The sequence below is a fragment of the Rutidosis leptorrhynchoides genome, chromosome 6, assembly GCF_046630445.1.
Source record: "Rutidosis leptorrhynchoides isolate AG116_Rl617_1_P2 chromosome 6, CSIRO_AGI_Rlap_v1, whole genome shotgun sequence".
Lineage (NCBI taxonomy): Eukaryota > Viridiplantae > Streptophyta > Magnoliopsida > Asterales > Asteraceae > Rutidosis > Rutidosis leptorrhynchoides.
Genome location: NC_092338.1, coordinates 233522791 through 233547975, shown reverse-complemented (window position 1 = coordinate 233547975; position 25185 = coordinate 233522791).

The window sequence follows — 25185 nt, the reverse complement described above, 5'->3', positions numbered from 1 at the left end:
GAGATAAACGCATAAAAATATCATTTTTATAAAGAAAACTCGATCAAAGAGCACAAGAGATAGCTAAAATTGTTGATCTTCAGAATTTACCGCCCAGCGTCCAGCAGGCCGCCCAACGTCAAGCGTAAGCCCTGCAGGCAGCTTCTATGCATAAGCCCTTTAACTCAGTGCGTGAACGGCACGCAGCCTTGTCAGCACACACCACCGACATTCCGGATACTTCACGTAACAGAACCATTCAGTGATTGACACATGTATCCCATGAATTTCGGACATTCTACGCCTATAAATAGACCCCCTGGGTCACCACATTTCACAGGATTCTGATCTGAACTTCAGTCAGAGAGAAGTACACTTTCTCTCTCACACAGTTCTCTCACTCTAAAACAACATTAGCCGCTTAGCAGCTGTAATGACCCGCACTTTTTCGATCGTTCTATACTTATAAGATTAATATTTATATAAATTAAACCTTACCAACATGATAAGCAATCCAAATTGTTAAGATTTATGTTTTTGAAAAGAGTTTTACACAACGTTTGACCGTCTAGTTTGACCGATGATATCACGAACTATACAATATATGATAATTATACATACATATTTAACATGATCTAAGGATGTTTTAATATCTCATTTTGTATTAATAACAAAAAGTCATAAGTATATTTTGAAACTACTAACTTAAGTTTTCAAAACAATAACCATACGTAACGTTATTTGACATAAATACTGATGATTTATAATGTTTATACATATATCGTATAAGTAATGTATTTAATCATTTTTAAAGGGCTTTTATACATAAAACAATATAAGTATATTTACAAAAGATAGTTATATTTGAATTCTCGTTCCGTTTCCTCAATAATCCTATACGTATATCTAGGGTACTATACACAGCTTCTAGAAGTATTTACTATTAGTATATACCAATAGAAATCTTCAATTATTGGAATAATATGTCATTCATGACATAATAAATTTTAACTTATCTTAGATATTTTCACTAAAAATCAAATTTTTCAAGCCTATAAATAAGCACCATTTCTAACTCATTTTTACACATTCATTTTCCAAATTTTACTTCCAATTTTCACACACACTTGCAAGAACTCTCTCAACTTTTATTTTACTACTTCTTTCCAGCAACTTTACATTTTAAACTTGAGGTAAAAACTCTACTTCAACTCTTTTTCAATTCATATATTTAAAGCTATATATATAAGAGTTTATAAACTAGAACATAGTTTGAATGATTTCAAACTTGTTCGCAAACTAAATAGATCCTTCTAACTTAACTTTTAAAATACTTCAAGACCTGTAACATATCTTAATTATATGCTAACTTAACAAGGTATAACTTGGTTTTTCAAAGAACACCTTAAAAACTGAATTTACGACGTCGGAGTGCAACCGGGGGCTGTTTTGGGTTGGATAATTAAAAACCATCTTAAACTTTGAATTGGAGGTTTATTTTCTGGAAAAATGATTTTTACTATGAATATGATAACACATAAAAATTTCATGATTTAACTCAAAGTATAAGTATTTTTAGAAAAATAATCATTTAAGGTTGTTTACATGATGGAAAATGATTAACTTCATAAGTTTCACTAAAGTTTGACCTATGACCTGTGATTTTGAATACAAACTAAGGTATTTACAGTTCATAGTCTTAAAGAGGGACTCGATCCAAGGAAGTGGCAAGTTGAATCAACGAAAACGGAGTTGTAACGAAGAAACTATGACCAAAACGAGATCGGATATCTAAGACTAGTTTGGCTACGAAAATAATTGGAGAAAATTAAATAAATCACATCTTTTTAAAATAACATGATATTTTATATATATGTACTCATAATTTAATTTTATATGGTTCAGGATCACCCGTAAACAATACGAGAAGATTAATCATAAGATCCCATGATTGTACGCAACACGTCATTTGACAACACCGGTACTTTATGTACGCAACACGTCATTTGACAACACCGGTACCATGGGTCAAGATTAATCTCGACCAATACATATACGATGGGGGTTTTTATTTATTTCATTTGGGGTTTATTAAACACCTAAAAATGAACCATTAAAATTGAATTACTAACATCGGACTGCTAACTACGGACTAAGAAATTATTAAAACTATTAAAAGTATAAAAAGTATATATATGTGACGATTGTTTAAAATAGAAATATATTGATAAACTATATATGGATAGGTTTGTGATATCAATCGGAGACCAAGTCGAAATTACATATCTTCAAGACGAAAGTGAGTATATAGTCCCACTTTTAAACTCTAAATATTTCGGGATGAGAATACATGTATTTTATGTTTTACGTTATGGACACAAGTAACTGAAAAATATATTCTACGTTGAGTTGTACCACTGGCATACTTCCCTGTAGCTTGGTAACTAATATTTACAGCGGTATTGTAAACGCGAATCCTGTTGATAGATCTATCGGGCCTGACAACCCCAACCGGACTGGACGACCAGTATTCAACGGTTGCACAGTACTTCGTTTCGTGACTACACTTGGTACGGTGTAGTAAGATTTCATAATAAAGGGAATATGCGACGTGATTAAATGTTAAGTATGGTTACCAAGTGCTCAACCACTTAGAATATTTTTATTAAACTGTTTATATATGAAATCTTGTGGTCTATATATATATTGCTGCCGGCACTAAACCTATATCTCACCAACTTTATGTTGACGTTTTAAACATGTTTATTCTCAGGTGATAATTAGAAGTTTCCGCTGCATTATGTTGAATTTGAGCAGGATCTTGCGTACGCATATTTGTGTCAAAAATAAAACTGCATACCCGAGAACTTGTGTTGTAAAATATGCTAGAAATCGTGTTGTTATCATCATTTGTAAAGTTTGTAAGTCGAAGATTATCGCTAAACGATAATCATCTTTATTTTGTCCAAAGCTTGTATCAAAAATAAGAATCATGGTTTGTAATGTATAATATATGCAGTTTTTCTTTTAAAAATGTCGCATATAGAGGTCAATACCTCGCAATGAAATCATACGTTATCTAACACGTTCATACGGTTAAGGACGGGTTATGACATGTGGTATCAGAGCGGTGGTCTTAGCGAACCAGGTTTGCATTAGTGTGTCTAACTGATAAGTCGTTAGGATACATTAGTAAGTCTGGACTTTGACCGGGTCTGATTTCAAAAACCATTGCTTATCATTGTTGGTTAAAATTTATATGTAAATATTATGTAGTACTAATGGGTTAGTTGTTGTGTGATAGATGTCGGGCTCAAAACTTGTCATCACATTCAGCGACTCTGAACCAGAATCTTCAGATGGTGTTCCAGTCATTAACCTATCCGATGACGAAAATAATATCTTTGGGGAAGACTCACAAATTCCGGATGAACCGACTATAGAGAACCCGGAAAGTGAACCCGAGGAGGAAAGTGAACCCGAGGAGGAAAGTGAACCCGAGGAAGAAATACAGGAAATTACAAAAGACGAGTTCGAACTAGGAAAGAAACGAAAGGCTAATGAATTAGAAAATTCAAATCCCGAGTTTAGGGAGGATGATGTGGCACCAACTCCACTAAACACTACCACCCCTATTCCCGCTATTTCTATTCGTGCTGTCCCGGCATCTAGTTCTTCAGCCCCACCGCCAAAATATAGGCAGACAGCTAGGATAAGCGTTAGGCCATTCATTGGAACTAAACGTCCTAGAAAATAGACCAAACGATGCGCTGCCGTATTAAACCATGGGATCATATAATGTTTTGTATAATATTATTAGTGTGGTTTGCTTAATGTTCGATGTAAGATAAGTATATGTAAAATAGTGAAGTGTGAAATGCAATAATTTTCCATGGTTAAGTATTATTTAGATTGTAGTAATTGGTTCGGTACTAAGCTATTAAGTATGAACATTAACGGGTAGGTACTACCCTAGATATAATTATAAAACGCTAATAAGAAGAAAAGGCTTTTATAATAATACCTGGTTCATATTATTAATAAGCTATAATGTACTGTAAATATACACTACATCTATAATATTCCATGTGAATAATTATTTTCTTTTCATTCTTATAGAAGAATATGGCGCGATTGAACCGAATGACGGAACAAGAAATCCAGGAACTCATCAATCAGCGAGTGAACGACAGAATGTTATGGGTCGAGGCTGCAAGAGGTGCTGCAGTTAACCCAAATCCTCGTGTGGGGTGCACTTACAAAACTTTTCAAGCTTGCAAGCCCTCATCATTCAGTGGAACAGAAGGACCGATCGGTTTAACCCGGTGGATAGAAAAGATGGAAACTGTGTTCAAAATCAGTGGTTGTGTTGAAAAGGACATGACCAAATACGCATCGTGCACTTTACAAGATAGTGCACTCACGTGGTGGAAAAATTATGTGAAGGCTGTAGGAGGAGATGTAGCTTATGATACTCCGTGGGAAGAATTCAAAACAATGTTAATCAATGAATATTGTCCAAGGAACGAGGTTAGGAAGTTGGAAGATGAGTTACGAAGTCTGAAGGTTATTGGTACTGAAATCACCAACTACAATCAGCGATTCATGGAATTAGTTTTGCTATGTCCTGAATTGGTTCCAACCGAAGAACGGAAGATTGAAATGTACAAAGATGGTTTGCCCAAAAAGGTCAAGGCAAACGTTACAGCATCGAAACCTAAGACAATTCATGAAGCTATAACCATGGCAAACGAGCTAATGGATCAGGTCATCATGGATAAGAAAGCATCCAATACTGATGTGAAGGTATCAGGTAACAAAAGAAAGTGGAATGGAAATTATGATCGAGGTAACCAACAACAATCTTTTAAGAAACAAGAAAACACGCAAGGTGCGGGTAGTGGTTTAAGCTTTGGTTACAAAGGACAAAATCCTTTATGCAACCGATGCCACAAACATCACTCTGGTTACTGTAATGTGGTATGCAACAAATGTAATCGAAAGGGTCATCTTGCTGAAGATTGTAGGGCTCTCGTTACAAATACAAATGGTACCAAGACTCCTGCCACCAATGCAAATAGAACTGCTTTGGCTACCATTACTTGTTATGGGTGTGGAAAACAAGGTCACTATAAGAGCCAGTGTCCGAATCCAGAGAAGAATAATGGATCTGCACGTGGAAGAGCATTTGTTATTAATGCTAGAGAGGCGTGTGAAGACCCGGAGCTTGTTACGGGTACATTTACCATTAATAACTTATCCGCATCTATTATATTTGATACTGGTGCCGATAGAAGTTACGTGAGTAGAGGCTTTTACGCTAAATTGAATTGTTCATCATTACCTCTAGATGCTAAGTACATGATTGAGTTAGCTAATGGTAAACTAATTAAAGCCGATAAAATTTGCCGTGATTGTAAAATAAATTTAGCCGGAGAAACATTTAAAATTGACTTAATACCCGTAGAATTAGGAAGTTTTGATGTAATAGTCGGCATGGACTGGATGTCCAAAGTAGGAGCTGAAGTTGTGTGTGCCAAGAAGGCAATTCGCATTCCTTGTAAGGATAGAATGCCGGTGATGATTTATGGAGAGAAGGGTAACTCAAAGCTAAAACTCATTAGTTATTTGAAAGCTCAAAAGTGCTTGAAGAAAGGGTGCTATGCTATCTTAGCACATGTTAATAAAGTCGAAAAGAAAGAAAAAGAGAAGTGCATCAACGACGTGCCTGTGGCAAGAGATTTTCCTGAAGTTTTTTCGGAAGAGTTGCCGGGATTACCTCCATTTAGATCTGTAGAATTTCAAATAGATTTAGTACCAGGAGCCGCACCAGTGGCTCGTGCTCCATATATACTTGCACCGTCCGAGTTAAAAGAACTTCAGAGTCAGTTAAAAGAATTACTGGATCATGGATTCATACGACCAAGTACTTCACCGTGGGGAGCTCCAATTTTGTTCGTCAAGAAGAAAGACGGATCTTTCCGAATGTGTATAGATTATCGTGAATTAAATAAGTTAACTATCAAAAATCGGTATCCACTACCGAGAATTGACGACTTATTTGATCAACTCCAGGGATCATGTGTTTATTCGAAAATCGACCTAAGATCGGGCTATCATCAATTACGTTTCAAAGAAGAAGATATACCGAAAACTGCTTTTCGGACACGTTATGGTCATTACGAATTTTTGGTCATGCCGTTTGGATTGACGAATGCGCCAGCTGTATTCATGGACCTCATGAATCGAGTTTGTAGTCCGTATTTAGATAAGTTTGTTATCGTTTTCATTGATGATATTCTTATCTATTCCAAGAGTGAGCAAGAGCATGAGCAGCATTTAAGGTTGATATTAGAGTTGTTGAGAAAAGAACAGCTATACGCTAAATTTTCTAAGTGTGCTTTCTGGTTGAAAGAAGTGCAATTTCTTGGCCACGTTGTTAGTAGCAAAGGAATTCAGGTTGATCCAGCAAAAATTGAAGCCATTGAAAAATGGGAGACTCCTAAAACACCAATGCAGATACGCCAATTTTTGGGTTTAGCCGGTTATTATAGAAGGTTTATTCAAGATTTTTCCCGAATAGCTAAGCCGTTAACAGCGTTAACGTAAAAAGGGAAGAAATATGAATGGACTTCTGAGCAGGAGAGTGCATTTCAATTACTGAAAAAGAAGTTGACTACGGCGCCTATTTTATCGTTACCAGAAGGGAACGATGATTTCGAAATATATTGTGACGCTTCGCGACAAGGTGTTGCGTACATTAGTATATAATCTAACACGTTCGATCAAAAACAGCTGAACATGAGGCAACGTAGGTGGGTCGAGTTAATAAATGACTATGATTGTGAAATTCGTTATCATCCCGGGAAAGCGAACGTGGTGGCCGACGCTCTAAGCAGAAAGGAACGAGAACCAATTCGAGTACGAGCGATGAACATAAAAATTCGCATGAATCTCAACTCACAAATCAAAGAAGTTCAACGAGAAGCACTTACTAAAGAAAATATAGGAAATGAAATAATGAAGAAGTATGAGAAGCAACTCGTTATGCGGGAAGATGGAATTCGATATTTTGCAAACCGTATTTGGGTACCGAAGTTGGGTGGATTAAGGAAGTTGATATTGAACGAGGCACATAAGACAAGATACTCGATACATCCTGGAGTTGGAAAGATGTATCAAGATCTTAAGACACATTATTGGTGGCCTAACTTAAAGAGAGACGTTGCAACATATGTTGGGGAGTGTTTAACTTGTTCCAAGGTCAAGGCAGAACACCAGAAACCATCAGGGTTACTTCAACAACCAGAAATCCCAGAATGGAAATGGGATGGTATTACCATGGATTTCATCACGAAGTTACCAAAGACTGCCTGGGGATACGACACCATTTGGGTGATTGTTGATCGTCTTACCAAATCTGCCCATTTCTTGCCTATAAAGGAAACGGATAGAATGGAGAAACTATTACGATTGTATATAAAGGAAATTGTTTCAAGGCATGGAATACCTATTTCCATTATATCCAATCGTGATAGTAGATTTACCTCAAAGTTCTGGCAATCACTGCAGGAGGCACTAGGAACTCGTTTAGATATGAGTACCGCATATCATCCGCAAACCGACGGGCAGAGTGAAAGAACGATTCAGACTCTTGAAGACATGCTCAGGGCATGTGTGATCGATTTTGGAAACGGATGGGATAAGTATCTACCGTTAGCAGAATTTTCGTATAATAATAGTTATCATGCAAGCATTAAAGCTGCACCATTCGAAGCATTGTATGGAAGGAAGTGTAGATCTCCTATCTGTTGGAATGAAGTAGGAGATCGACAATTAACTAGTCCCGAGATCATACACGAAACGACTGAGAAGATAGTACAAATCAAGGAGAGATTGAAAACAGCCCGAAGTCGCCAAAAGAGCTACGCCGATGTCCGAAGGAAACCATTAGAGTTTCAGATTGGGGACATGGTTATGCTAAAGGTGTCACCTTGGAAAGGTGTAATACGTTTCGGTAAAAGAGGTAAACTGAACCCAAGATATGTAGGCCCGTTCAAGATCATCGAACGCATTGGACCGGTAGCTTATCGACTCGAGTTACCGCAACAACTCGCCGGAGTACACAATACCTTTCACGTCTCAAACCTTAAGAAGTGTCTTGCAAAGGAAGACCTCACCATTCCTCTTGAAGAAATCCATGTCGACGAGAAACTACAATTCATCGAAGAACCAATCGAAATCATGGATCGTGAAGTTAAACGGCTCAAGCAGAGCAACATACCGATCGTTAAGGTTCGTTGGAATGCTCGAAGGGGTCCCGAGTTTACTTGGGAACGAGAGGATCAAATGAAACAAAAATATCCACACTTGTTTTCCGATGACGCAAAATAGGTACAATTTTAAAATTTCGGGACGAAATTTATTTAACGGGTAGGTACTGTAATGACCCGCACTTTTTCGATCGTTCTATACTTATAAGATTAATATTTATATAAATTAAACCTTACCAACATGATAAGCAATCCAAATTGTTAAGATTTATGTTTTTGAAAAGAGTTTTACACAACGTTTGACCGTCTAGTTTGACCGATGATATCACGAACTATACAATATATGATAATTATACATACATATTTAACATGATCTAAGGATGTTTTAATATCTCATTTTGTATTAATAACAAAAAGTCATAAGTATATTTTGAAACTACTAACTTAAGTTTTCAAAACAATAACCATACGTAACGTTATTTGACATAAATACTGATGATTTATAATGTTTATACATATATCGTATAAGTAATGTATTTAATCATTTTTAAAGGGCTTTTATACATAAAACAATATAAGTATATTTACAAAAGATAGTTATATTTGAATTCTCGTTCCGTTTCCTCAATAATCCTATACGTATATCTAGGGTACTATACACAGCTTCTAGAAGTATTTACTATTAGTATATACCAATAGAAATCTTCAATTATTGGAATAATATGTCATTCATGACATAATAAATTTTAACTTATCTTAGATATTTTCACTAAAAACCAAATTTTCAAGCCTATAAATAAGCACCATTTCTAACTCATTTTTACACATTCATTTTCCAAATTTTACTTCCAATTTTCACACACACTTGCAAGAACTCTCTCAACTTTTATTTTACTACTTCTTTCCAGCAACTTTACATTTTAAACTTGAGGTAAAAACTCTACTTCAACTCTTTTTCAATTCATATATTTAAAGCTATATATATAAGAGTTTATAAACTAGAACATAGTTTGAATGATTTCAAACTTGTTCGCAAACTAAATAGATCCTTCTAACTTAACTTTTAAAATACTTCAAGACCTGTAACATATCTTAATTATATGCTAACTTAACAAGGTATAACTTGGTTTTTCAAAGAACACCTTAAAAACTGAATTTACGACGTCGGAGTGCAACCGGGGGCTGTTTTGGGTTGGATAATTAAAAACCATCTTAAACTTTGAATTGGAGGTTTATTTTCTGGAAAAATGATTTTTACTATGAATATGATAACACATAAAAATTTCATGATTTAACTCAAAGTATAAGTATTTTTAGAAAAATAATCATTTAAGGTTGTTTACATGATGGAAAATGATTAACTTCATAAGTTTCACTAAAGTTTGACCTATGACCTGTGATTTTGAATACAAACTAAGGTATTTACAGTTCATAGTCTTAAAGAGGGACTCGATCCAAGGAAGTGGCAAGTTGAATCAACGAAAACGGAGTTGTAACGAAGAAACTATGACCAAAACGAGATCGGATATCTAAGACTAGTTTGGCTACGAAAATAATTGGAGAAAATTAAATAAATCACATCTTTTTAAAATAACATGATATTTTATATATATGTACTCATAATTTAATTTTATATGGTTCAGGATCACCCGTAAACAATACGAGAAGATTAATCATAAGATCCCATGATTGTACGCAACACGTCATTTGACAACACCGGTACTTTATGTACGCAACACGTCATTTGACAACACCGGTACCATGGGTCAAGATTAATCTCGACCAATACATATACGATGGGGGTTTTTATTTATTTCATTGGGGGTTTATTAAACACCTAAAAATGAACCATTAAAATTGAATTACTAACATCGGACTGCTAACTACGGACTAAGAAATTATTAAAACTATTAAAAGTATAAAAAGTATATATATGTGACGATTGTTTAAAATAGAAATATATTGATAAACTATATATGGATAGGTTTGTGATATCAATCGGAGACCAAGTCGAAATTACATATCTTCAAGACGAAAGTGAGTATATAGTCCCACTTTTAAACTCTAAATATTTCGGGATGAGAATACATGTATTTTATGTTTTACGTTATGGACACAAGTAACTGAAAAATATATTCTACGTTGAGTTGTACCACTGGCATACTTCCCTGTAGCTTGGTAACTAATATTTACAGCGGTATTGTAAACGCGAATCCTGTTGATAGATCTATCGGGCCTGACAACCCCAACCGGACTGGACGACCAGTATTCAACGGTTGCACAGTACTTCGTTTCGTGACTACACTTGGTACGGTGTAGTAAGATTTCATAATAAAGGGAATATGCGACGTGATTAAATGTTAAGTATGGTTACCAAGTGCTCAACCACTTAGAATATTTTTATTAAACTGTTTATATATGAAATCTTGTGGTCTATATATATATTGCTGCCGGCACTAAACCTATATCTCACCAACTTTATGTTGACGTTTTAAACATGTTTATTCTCAGGTGATAATTAGAAGTTTCCGCTGCATTATGTTGAATTTGAGCAGGATCTTGCGTACGCATATTTGTGTCAAAAATAAAACTGCATACCCGAGAACTTGTGTTGTAAAATATGCTAGAAATCGTGTTGTTATCATCATTTGTAAAGTTTGTAAGTCGAAGATTATCGCTAAACGATAATCATCTTTATTTTGTCCAAAGCTTGTATCAAAAATAAGAATCATGGTTTGTAATGTATAATATATGCAGTTTTTCTTTTAAAAATGTCGCATATAGAGGTCAATACCTCGCAATGAAATCATACGTTATCTAACACGTTCATACGGTTAAGGACGGGTTATGACAGCAGCAGTGCGCTAGACGGATCATTACAGATTGATCCACAGATTGATTGAGGCCACCCCACAGATCTTACATCTGTGTTCTGGGTCTGCAGAGATTATTTCTCGAGGGTAAACAACAATCAACAGTATACGCCACACGCTGAGCAGCTAGTTTTCTGTACTAGTACCTTACAGCCGCTATACGGAAAATCGTACTAACAACTCCCATAAAGTGATGTATAAATAAATGGTAATGGTTTTGGTTGAAAAAATAAACAACAAACACTCTCAAATATTTCTCCAATCTCTCTATTTACTCTCTAATTATCTATCTTTTATTGTAACTTGCTAATCCGATAATGGATCACTGTCAATCCACAAACTTCCGCTTCTTGTTCCACTTCGTTGGAACATCTTTACAAACACGTTATACCAACAATTTTGTAGTAAGGATTGTAATCCTACTACCCGAAATCATGATGTTTGGTCTCAATTCGACTTGTGCGTTATGATTGATCCTAACGAAAAAGGTCATTGTAAGAGATGTACAAAGTCTTTTAAAACTTTGAATAACTCTTCTGTAAGAAAATATTTTACTACCGCTTGCAAAGGAGGAGATGAAGAAGATCCGACACAACATACAGTTAGTCGGGATAGTTCATATTTTATATACGACCCTGAATCGCTTCGACTACATTTTACAAAGTTTGTCATTCAATAATGGATTAAAACCATGATATCAAATAATAAGGCGTACTACTCTTAGGCGTGACTTTTTAAATTATAGCAAGACGTTATAAATGATATAATTGAAGCCTTCAAAATAATTTGAAGGTTTTCGAAACTATAAATATAATGTTATAATAACTTTTTATGTTTGGACCACACCACATGGTACGACAAAATCTTATTTAGCTGTTACCGCTCGTTGGTTAATCCTGATTCGTGGTTATTTATGAAACAGACAATTGGCAATGCACTAAAAACTAGATCCGAGAAAAAACTAAATCGAGAACTGAGGTTATAGCACAACCATATTTAGTTCTCGAATCCTAGCAGCTAGAAAATGCCGCGGCTCTAAACTAATTTTATAGTGATTCCACCCTGAAACGGTTTTTTGGACCAATTGTATTTCCGAATAAATTAGTGGTTTATCACTTTTTGACCCTTTTTTTTTTAAGTTTTTAGCGTGTTTAGACCATTTTACTCCCATAAAGTGATGTATAAATAGATGGTAATGGTTTTGGTTGAAAAAACAAACAAAACACTCTCAAATATCTCTCAAATCCGTCTATTTACTCTCTAATTTATATATTTCTTTTATTGCAACTTACTAATCGGATAATGGATCACAGACAATCCACAAACTTCGTTTCTTATTCCAATCCGCTGGAACATCTTTACAAATACGTTATACCAACAATTACTTAGTAAGGATTATAAACCTACTACTCGAAATCATGATGTTTTCTCTCGTTTCGACTTGTACGTTATGATTGATCAAACGTAAAAGCTCGTTGCAATAGATGTACAAAGTTTTTTGAAACTTCAAATGACTCTTCTCTAAGAAAACATTTTACTAAGGCTTGCAAAAAAGGAGATCAAGAAGATCCAACACCTACATTTAGTTTAGATTTTATATTTTTTTTATTTTTAAGTTTATAAATATTTAATATTATTATATCATTATTATTAGTTATTAATTATTATTATTATATTATTATTATATATTATATATTAATAATATTGATAATAATAATAATAATATTATTATTAGTATTATTATTATTACTACTACTACTATTATTATTATTATTATTATTATTATTATTATTATTATTATTATTATTATTATTATTATTATTATTATTATATTATTATTATTATTATCAATTCAAATTTTAGTACTGAAAAGAAAACCTCGGAATTCAAAAGTTGAATCCCCAGCAGCGGCGCCAGAAACATGATGCGCCCCGATCGGTCGTCTTTCTTTTCTACTCTGTAGTCAATGGATGTAGTGGATGGTGGATGGTAGATGACATTGATCGTTCTCACGTTTTACTCGTGAGGCTCGATCTCGGCCGTGTCTCTCTGGTCGTTATAAGAGCTGGGCCTTTCAGCTAATCATAGAATGAGACATGTAGCATGATTTATCCAAGGTATTAATATTTGTAAGAGCGTCGTCACACGACTCAACAGTTTGGACTAGAATAACGAGGCGCTTCCTATACTAAATTTGAATTAATGTTTTATTATATTTGTGAGTACTTTTACTAATATAATATTTTTGTGTTGCGTTTTTCTGTTGTATAACCTACGTACCTAACTATAATATATATATATATATATATATATATATATATGTATGTATATATATGTATATATGTATATATATATATATATATATATATATATATATATATATATATATGTATATATGTATATATGTATATATATATATGTATATATGTATATATATATATATGTACCTATCTATATATGTACATATATATATATACGTATATATATATATATATGTACGTATATACATATATATATATATATATACGTATACATATATATACGTATATATATATATATATAAGTATATATATATACGTATATATATATATATAAGTATATATATATAAGTATATATATATATATATATATATATATAAATATATGTGTGTGTGTGTGTGTGTGTATGTGTGTGTGTGTGTGTGTGTGTGTGTGTTTGAGTGATAGGTATAATATTGAGTCGACAGCAAGCCTCGATTTATTGATGACATGACTGACTCTTAGAGCCTAAATTAAATTTCAGGTAGGATTTAAAACCCATGACTGACTTTTACTAATATAATATTTTTTTTCCATATTTCTCAATCATGATAAAACCCTATGTATCAACTCATATTCGTCATAATAACATTCTTATTGTTAGCCATGACAACCTCGATCAAATTTCGGGACGAAATTTCTTTAACGGATAGGTACTGTGACGACCCGGAAATTTCCGATCAAATTTAAACTTAATCTTTATATGTTTCTGACACGATAAGCAAAGTCTGTAATGTTGAGTCTCAAAAAATTTTGAAATTATATTCATCAATCACCCTTTGACTATGCCCGACGATTCATGGACATTTATGTGTATATAGATATGTGTATATAATATATATACTTATTAAGTGAAAATGTTAACAAGGTATTAGATGTATAATACTCTACATGAACGTATTTGTTTCGATATATGTTTATCGACTGAATTAAAAGATATTTATCAGGTCTCTTAAGAATATAATATTGTTATGGGTCTCTGTTGTGAGGTCTAAGTTGATTTGAGAAATCGTTTCTTTTTAACAAAATTCGGAATAAATGGTAAAGTGGTTTACAAGTAAGAACAAATGTGTCAATTAACGAGAATCAGAAAAAAGTTAGTGGAGAATTGGATTTCATAATATTCGACTAATCTATTTTCAAACGTATGAAAACGATTTCAAGAACTGAGTTATTGTAATCTGTTATTTATAAAAATAAATAATTGATTATATAGAATTAGAAGAATTTAAGTAAAGCTTTATATATATATATATATATATATATATATATATATATATATATATATATATATATATATATATATATATATATATATATATATATATATATATATATATATATATATATATATATATATATATATATATATATATATATATATATATATATTAACTTAGTCATAAAACGTTTTGATTTAAACTAATATTATTAAATAGGCTTTGATATATAACGAGACGTCGATTTAATGAAGCAGATGACTAAAACACTCAAATGAATAAGTTACACTTTGAGTGGGATAGTTTTTTCAATAATTTAAGTCTACTTACTAATAAGGGTACACGTTGAAATGTCCCGTTCATATTGATTATAAACGTTCCATATTAATTGATTTCGTTGCGAGATTTTTGACCTCTATATAAGACGTTTTTCAAAGACTGCATTCATTTTTAAAACAACCATAACCTTTATTTCATCAATAAATGTTTTAAAAACATTAGGTAGATTATCAAATAATGATAATCTAAAATATACTGTTTACACACGACCATTACATAATGGTTTACAATAGAAATATATTACATCGACATATGTTTCTTGAATGCAATTTTTACACAATATCATACAAACATGGACTCCAAATCTTGTCTTTATTTTAGTATGCAACAGCAGAAGTTCTTAGTATTCTCCTGAGAATGAACATGCTTTAAACGTCAACAAAAATGTTGGTAAGTTATATGTTTAACCTATATATATAAAATCGTAAGAATAGGCCACAAGATTTCATATTTCAATACACATCCCATACATAGAGATAAAAATCATTCATATGGTGAACACCTGGTAACCGACATTAACAAGATGCATATATAAGAATATCCCCATCATTCCGGGACACCCTTCGGATATGATATAAATTTCGAAGTACTAAAGCATCCGGTACTTTGGATGGGGTTTGTTAGGCCCAATAGATCTATCTTTAGGATTCGCGTCAATTAGGGTGTCTGTTCCCTAATTCTTAGATTACCAGACTTAATAAAAAGGGGCATATTCGATTTTGATAATTCAACCATAGAATGTAGTTTCACGTACTTGTTTCTATTTTGTAAATCATTTATAAAACCTGCATGTATTCTCATCCCAAAAATATTAGATTTTAAAGTGGGACTATAACTCACTTTCACAGATATTTCCTTCCTCGAAAATAAGACTTGTCCACGGATCGATTCACGAACCTATACAAATATGTACATATATATCAAAGTATGATCAAAATATAATTACAACCATTTTTATTATGTTTTAAAGATTTGAGTGTATTAAGTCAGCTGTCCTCGTTAGTAACCTACAACTAGTTGTCCACAGTTAGATGTACAAAAATAAATCGATATATATTATCTTGAATCAATCCACGACCCAGTGTATACACGTCTCAGGCTAGATCACAACTCAAAGTATATATATTTTGGGAATCAACCTCAACCCTGTATAGCTAACTCCAACATTACTGCATATAGAGTGTCTATGGTTGTTCCAAATAATATATATAAATGGGTCGATATGATATGTCAAAACATTTGCATACATGTCTATGGTATCCCAAGATTACATAATATATTAGAATACATGTATAATACAATATAAGTTAGCTAGGATATGATTTGTATAGATTTGTTAAACATTTCCCGTAGCTAAAAAGATCAAAAATATCCAATCTTGTTTTACCCATAACTTCTTCATTTTAAATCCGTTTTGAGTGAATCAAATTGCTATGGTTTCATATTGAACTCTAATTTAAGAATCCAAAGAGAAAAATTATAGGTTTATAGTCAGAAATTTAAGTTACATGTCAATTACTAAAGAGGTAGTCATTTCCGTCGAAAGAACGACATCTTGATGACCATTTTGAAAAACATACTTTCACTTTGAGTTTAACCAAGATTTTTGGATATAGTTTCATGTTCATATGAAAAATTATTTTCCTAGAAGAACAACTTTTAAATCAAAGTTTATCATAGTTTTTAATTATCCAAACCAAAACAGCCCCCGGTTTCACTACGACGGCGTATATCCGATTTTATGGTGTTCATCGTGTTTCCAGGTTTTAAATCATTAAGTTAGCATATCATATAGATATAGAACATGTGTTTAGTTGATTTTAAAAGTCAAGTTAGAAGGATTAACTTTTGTTTGCGAAAAAGTTTAGAATTAACTAAACTATGTTCTAGTGATTACAAGTTTAAATCTTCGAATAAGATAGCTTTATATGTATGAGTCGAATGATGTTATGAACATCATTACTACCTCAAGTTTTCTGGATAAAACTACTGGAAATGTGAAAAATGGATCTAGCTTCAAAGGATCCTTGGATGGCTTGAAAGTTCTTGAAGCAGAATCATTACACGAAAACAGTTCAAGTAAGATTTTCACTCGAAATAAGATTGTTATAGTTGTAGAAATTGAATCAAAGTTTGAATATGAATATTACCTTGAATTAGAAAGATAACCTACTGTAAATAACAAAGGTTCCTTGATCTTAAATGATTACTCGGAATGGATTAGAAAGCTTGGAAGTAGACTTGCAAACTTGGAAGTACTCTTGATTTTTATGAAACTATACTTATGGAATTTATGAAGAACACTTAGATCTTGAAGATGGAACTTGAGAGAGATCAATTAGATGAAGAAAATTGAAGAATGAAAGTGTTTGTAGGTGTTTTTGGTCATTGGTATATGGATTAGATATAAAGGATATGTAATTTTGTTTTCATGTAAATAAGTCATGAATGATTACTAATATTTTTGTAATTTTATGAGATATTTCATGCTAGTTGCCAAATGATGGTTCCCACATGTGTTAGGTGACTCACATGGGCTGCTAAGAGCTAATCATTGGAGTGTATATACCAATAGTACATACATCTAAAAGCTGTGTATTGTACGAGTACGAATACGGGTGCATACGAGTAGAATTGTTGATGAAACTGAACGAGGATGTAATTGTAAGAATTTTTGTTAAGTAGAAGTACTTTGATATGTGTCTTGAAGTCTTTCAAAAGTGTAAGAATATATATCAAAACCCAACATGTATATACATTCTAATGGAGTCGTTAAGTCTTCGTTAGTCGTTACATGTAAATGTTGTTTTGAAACCTTTAAGTTAACGATCTCAATTAATGTTGTTAACCCAAAGTTTATTATATCAAATGAGATGTTAAATTATTATATTATCATGATATTATGATGTATGAATATCTCTTAATATGATATATACATTAAAATATCTTTACAACGATAATCGTTACATATAAGTCTCGTTTCGTAATTCTTGAGTTAGTAGTCTTGTTTTTACATATGTAGTTCATTGTTAACACACTTAATGATATATTTAAATATCATTTTATCATGTTAAATATAGTGTATCAATATCTTAATATGATACATATGTATTTAGTAGACGTTATCATAACGATAATCGATATATATCATTTCGAGTTTCTTAACTTAGTAATCTCATTTCTTATGTATATCACACATTGTTAATATACTTAGTGAGATACTTACTCATCATAATCTTATGTCAACCATATATATATGTCTATATATACCACAACATGTAGTTTTTACAATTTTGTAACGTTCATGAATCGCCGGTCAACATGGGTGATCAATTGTCTATATGAAACTTATTTCATTTAATCAAGTCTTAAAAATTTTGATTACTTAACACGTTTGAAACATTTAGTCATGTAAATATCAATCTCAATTAATATATATAAACATGGAAAAGTTCAGGTCACTACAATACCTACCCGTTAAATAAATTTCGTCCCGAAATTTTAAGCTGTTGAAGGTGTTGACGAATCTTCTGGAAATAGATGCGGGTATTTCTTCTTCATCTGATCTTCACGCTCCCAGGTGAACTCGAGTCCTCTACGAGCATTCCATCAAACCTTAACAATCGATATCTTGTTTTGCTTAAGTCTCTTAACCTCACGGTCCATTATTTCGACAGGTTCTTCAATGAATTGAAGTTTTTCATTGATTTGGATTTCGTATAATGGAATAGTGAGATCTTCTTTAGCAAAAAATTTCTTCAAATTTGAGACCTGGAAAGTGTTATGTATAGCCACGAGTTGTTGAGGTAGCTCTAGTTGGTAAGCTACTGGTCCGACACGATCTATAATCTTGAATGGTCCAATGTACCTTGGATTTAGTTTCCTCCGTTTACCAAATCGAACAACGCCTTTCCAAGGTGAAACCTTAAGCATGACCATTTCTCCAATTTCAAACTCTATATCTTTTCTTTTACTGTCCGCGTAGCTCTTTTGTCGACTCTGGGAGGTTTTCAATCGTTGTTGAATTTGGATGATTTTCTCGGTAGTTTCTTGTATTATCTCTGGACACGTAATCTGTCTATCCCCCACTATATTCCAACAAATCGGAGACCTGCACTTTCTACCATAAAGTACCTCAAACGGCGCCATCTCAATACTAGAATGATAACTGTTGTTGTAGGAAAATTCTGCTAACGGTAGGTGTCGATCCCAACTGTTTCTGAAATCAATAACACATGCTCGTAGCATGTCTTCAAGCGTTTGTATCGTCCTTTTGCTCTGCCCATCAGTTTGTGGATGATAGGCAGTACTCATGTCTAGACGAGTCACCAATGCTTGTTGCAACGTCTGCCAGAACCTTGAAACAAATCTACCATCCCTATCAGAGATAATAGAGATGGGTATTCCATGTCTGGAGACAACCTCCTTCAAATACAATCGTGCCAACTTCTCCATTTTGTCATCTTCTCTCATTGGCAGGAAGTGTGCTGACTTGGTGAGACGATCAACTATTACCCAAATAGTATCATAACCACTTGCAGTCCTTGGCAATTTAGTAATGAAATCCATGGTAATGTTTTCCCATTTCCATTCCGGGATTTCAGGTTGTTGTAGTAGACCTGATGGTTTTTGATGTTCAGCTTTGACCTTAGAATACATCAAACATTCTCCTACATATTTAGCAATATCGGCTTTCATACCCGGCCACCAAAAGTGTTTCTTGAGATCTTTATACATCTTCCCCGCTCCGGAATGTATTGAATATCTGGTTTTATGTGCTTCTTTAAGTACCATTTCTCTCACATCTCCAAACCTTGGTACCCAAATTCTATCAGCCCTATATCGGGTTCCATCTTCCAGAATATTAAGATGTTTCGCTGATCCTTTGGGTATCTCATTTTTCAACTTTCCTTCTTTTACAACCCCCTGTTGCGCCTCCTTTATTTGAGTAGTAAGGTTAGTATGAATAATTATATTTATAGCTTTTACCCGTATAGGTTCTCTGTCCTTTCTACTCAAAGCATCGGCTACCACATTCGCCTTCCTCGGGTGGTATCGAATCTCAAAATCATAATCATTCAACAGTTCAATCCACCTGCGTTGTCTCATATTCAGTTGCTTCTGATTAAATATATGTTGGAGACTTTTGTGGTCGGTATATATAATACTTTTGACTCCATATAAATAATGCCTCCAAGTCTTTAATGCAAAAACAACAGCACCCAATTCCAAATCGTGAGTTGTATAATTTTGCTCGTGAATCTTCAATTGTCTAGACGCATAAGCAATCACCTTCGTTCGTTGCATTAATACACAACCGAGACCTTGCTTTGATGCGTCACAATAAATCACAAAATCATCATTCCCTTCAAGCAATGACAATATAGGTGCCGTAGTTAGCTTTTTCTTCAATAACTGAAACGCCTTCTCTTGTTCATCCTTCCATTCAAATTTCTTCCCTTTATGCGTTAATGCAGTCAAGGGTTTTGCTATTTTGGAGAAATCTTGGATGAATCTTCTGTAGTAACCAGCCAATCCTAAATATTGACGTATATGCTTTGGAGTTTTTGGGGTTTCCCACTTTTCAACGATTTTGATCTTTGCCGGGTCTACCTAGATGTAGTGACCCGAACTTTTCCATGTTTATATATATTAATTGAGATTGATATTTACATGATTAAATGTTTCCAACATGTTAAGCAATCAAACTTGTTAAGACTTGATTAATTGAAATATGTTTCATATAGACAATTGACCACCCAAGTTGACCGGTGATTCACGAACGTTAAAACTTGTAAAAACTATATGATGACATATATATGGATATATATATAGTTAACATGATACTATGATAAGTAAACATATCATTAATTATATTAACAATGAACTACATATGTAAAAACAAGACTACTAACTTAATGATTTTTAAACGAGACATATATGTAACGATTATCGTTGTAAAGACATTTAATGTATATATATCATATTAAGAGATATTCATACATGATAATATCATGATAATATAATAATTTAAAATCTCATTTGATATTATAAACATTGGGTTAACAACATTTAACAAGATCGTTAACCTAAAGGTTTCAAAACAACACTTACATGTAACGACTAACGATGACTTAACGACTCAGTTAAAATGTATATACATGTAGTATTTTAATATGTATTTATACACTTTTGAAAGACTTCAATACACTTATCAAAATACTTCTACTTAACAAAAATGCTTACAATTACATTCTCGTTCAGTTTCATCAACAATTCTACTCGTATGCACCCGTATTCGTACTCGTACAATACACAACTTTTAGATGTATGTACTATTGGTATATACACTCCAATGATCAGCTCTTAGCAGCCCATGTGAGTCACCTAACACATGTGGGAACCATCATTTGGCAACTAGCATGAAATATCTCATAAGATTACAAAAATATGAGTAATCATTCATGACTTATTTACATGAAAACAAAATTACATATCCTTTATATCTAATCCATACACCAACGACCAAAAACACCTACAAACACTTTCATTCTTCAATTTTCTTCATCTAATTGAACTCTCTCAAGTTCTATCTTCAAGTTCTAAGTGTTCTTCATAAATTCCAAAAGTTCTAGTTTCATAAAATCAAGAATACTTTCAAGTTTGCTAGCTCACTTCCAATCTTGTAAGGTGATCATCCAACCTCAAGAAATCTTTGTTTCTTACAGTAGGTTATCATTCTAATACAAGGTAATAATCATATTCAAACTTTGGTTCAATTTCTATAACTATAACAATCTTATTTCAAGTGATGATCTTACTTGAACTTGTTTTCGTGTCATGATTCTGCTTCAAGAACTTCGAGCCATCCAAGGATCCATTGAAGCTAGATCCATTTTTCTCTTTTCCAGTAGGTTTATCCAAGGAACTTAAGGTAGTAATGATGTTCATAACATCATTCGATTCATACATATAAAGCTATCTTATTCGAAGGTTTAAACTTGTAATCACTAGAACATAGTTTAGTTAATTCTAAACTTGTTCGCAAACAAAAGTTAATCCTTCTAACTTGACTTTTAAAATCAACTAAACACATGTTCTATATCTATATGATATGCTAACTTAATGATTTAAAACCAGGAAACACGAAAAACACCGTAAAACCGAATTTACGCCGTCGTAGTAACACCGCGGGCTGTTTTGGGTTAGTTAATTAAAAACTATGATAAACTTTGATTTAAAAGTTGTTATTCTGAGAAAATGATTTTTATTATGAACATAAAACTATATCCAAAAATTATGGTTAAACTCAAAGTGGAAGTATGTTTTCTAAAATGGTCATCTAGACGTCGTTCTTTCGACTGAAATGACTACCTTTACAAAAACGACTTGTAACTTATTTTTCCGACTATAAACCTATACTTTTTCTGTTTAGATTCATAAAATAGAGTTCAATATGAAACCATAGCAATTTGATTCACTCAAAACGGATTTAAAATGAAGAAGTTATGGGTAAAACAAGATTGGATAATTTTTCTCATTTTAGCTACGTGAAAATTGGTAACAAATCTATTCCAACCATAACTTAATCAACTTGTATTGTATATTATGTAATCTTGAGATACCATAGACACGTATACAATGTTTCGACCTATCATGTCGACACATCTATATATATTTCGGAACAACCATAGACACTCTATATGTGAATGTTGGAGTTAGCTATACAGGGTTGAGGTTGATTCCAAAATATATATAGTTTGAGTTGTGATCAATACTGAGATACGTATACACTGGGTTGTGGATTGATTCAAGATAATATTTATCGATTTATTTCTGTACATCTAACTGTGGACAACTAGTTATAGGTTACTAACGAGGACAGCTGACTTAATAAACTTAAAACATCAAAATATATTAAAAGTGTTGTAAATATATTTTGAACATACTTTAATATATATGTATATATTGTTATAGGTTCGTGAATCAACAGTGGCCAAGTCTTACTTCCTGACGAAGTAAAAATCTGTGAAAGTGAGTTATAGTCCCACTTTTAAAATCTAATATTTTTGGGATGAGAATACATGCAGGTTTTATAAATGATTTACAAAATAGACACAAGTACGTGAAACTACATTCTATGGTTGAATTATCGAAATCGAATATGCCCCTTTTTATTAAGTCTGGTAATCTAAGAATTAGGGAACAGACACCCTAATTGACGCGAATCCTAAAGATAGATCTATTGGGCCTAACAAACCCCATCCAAAGTACCGGATGCTTTAGTACTTCGAAATTTATATCATATCCGAAGGGTGTCCCGGAATGATGGGGATATTCTTATATATGCATCTTGTTATTGTCGGTTACCAGGTGTTCACCATATGAATGATTTTTATCTCTATGTATGGGATGTGTATTGAAATATGAAATCTTGTGGTCTATTGTTACGATTTGATATATATATAGGTTAAACCTATAACTCACCAATATTTTTGTTGACGTTTAAAGCATGTTTATTCTCAGGTGAATATTAAGAGCTTCCGCTGTTGCATACTAAAATAAGGACAAGATTTGGAGTCCATGTTTGTATGATATTGTGTAAAAACTGCATTCAAGAAACAGATTTCGATGTAACATATTTGTATTGTAAACCATTATGTAATGGTCGTGTGTAAACAGGATATTTTAGATTATCATTATTTGATAATCTACGTAAAGCTTTTTAAACCTTTATTTATGAAATAAAGGTTATGGTTTGTTTTAAAAATGAATGCAGTCTTTGAAAAACGTCTCATATAGAGGTCAAAACCTCGCAACGAAATCAATTAATATGGAACGTTTTTAATCAATAAGAACGGGACATTTTCAGTTGGTATCCGAGCGTTGGTCTTAGAGAACCAGAATTTTGCATTAGTGTGTCTTATCGAGTTTGTTAGGATGCATTAGTGAGTCTGGACTTCGACCGTGTTTACTTGAAAAATGATTGCTTAACAAATTTTGTTGGAAACTATATATTTTTAACATGTGAATATTATGTGATATATTAATCTCTTAACGCGTTTGATATTATGTGATAGATGTCTACCTCTAGAACAAGTCCCATTGACTCACCTAATAATAATGAAGAGTCAAATGTAAATTGGAATGATTCGTGGACTGATTCACAAGTTCCCGAAGAGGAACCGGAAGAAGAGTCGGAACCGGAAGAAGAATCGGAACCGGAAGAAGAATCGGAACCGGATGAAGAAATAGAACCGGTGGGGGAAATAATAAAACGGTTAAGTAAAAGAAAATCCTCAACCAACCGACCAAGGTTAATTATGGTCAATGGTGTTTCCGCCAAGGAAGCAAAATATTGGGAGGATTACCAATTCTCCGATGAATCGGATTTCGACGAGAATTCCGATGATGTTATAGAAATTACCCCAACTGAATTTAAAAAGGCAAAAGAAAATAATAAGGGAAAGGGCATAAAAATAGAGAAATCTAATTCCAACCCCGATGAACTTTATATGTATCGTCAACCCCCGAAGTCCTTAAGTTGTAACAATGACCCGGGAACCTCTAAACCACCAGGTTTTTCTAAACCAATGTGGACAACGACGGCTCGTATTAGGGGAACATCATATATCCCTAGAAACTTGGCAAAACGAACCAAAACCGAAGAAGAAGAAACGAGCGAGTCGGAATAAGATAGTTGTATTCGTGTGGTGTAATATATGGAATATAGTGTTCTTATGCTTTATGATATATGTAAAAATTGCTTGTATTAATAAGTATTTTTTTTATGAATCTAACTCTTGTCTATTTTACAGTTTAAAAACACAAAATGGATAGACAACCCAATATTTTAAGAGACCTACCCGGAGACATGATTGATGAAATCTTGTCTAGAGTCGGCCAGAATTCTTCGGCACAACTATTTAAGGCGAGATCAGTTTGTAAGACATTCGAAGAACGTTCCAAGAATGTCTTGGTTTATAAGAGACTTTCGTTTGAAAGATGGGGGATATCACATTGGGAAACCCATAAGTTACGATGTGTTTACTTTGACGCATATATTGCGGGGAACCCAAATGCTATTTTACGCAACGGGTTAAGAAATTATTTTGACTCAATATATCCGAATATTGGACTTCGTGATTTAGAAAAAGCGGCTAACATGCAACATAAAGAAGCATGTTATGCTTACGGATTAGT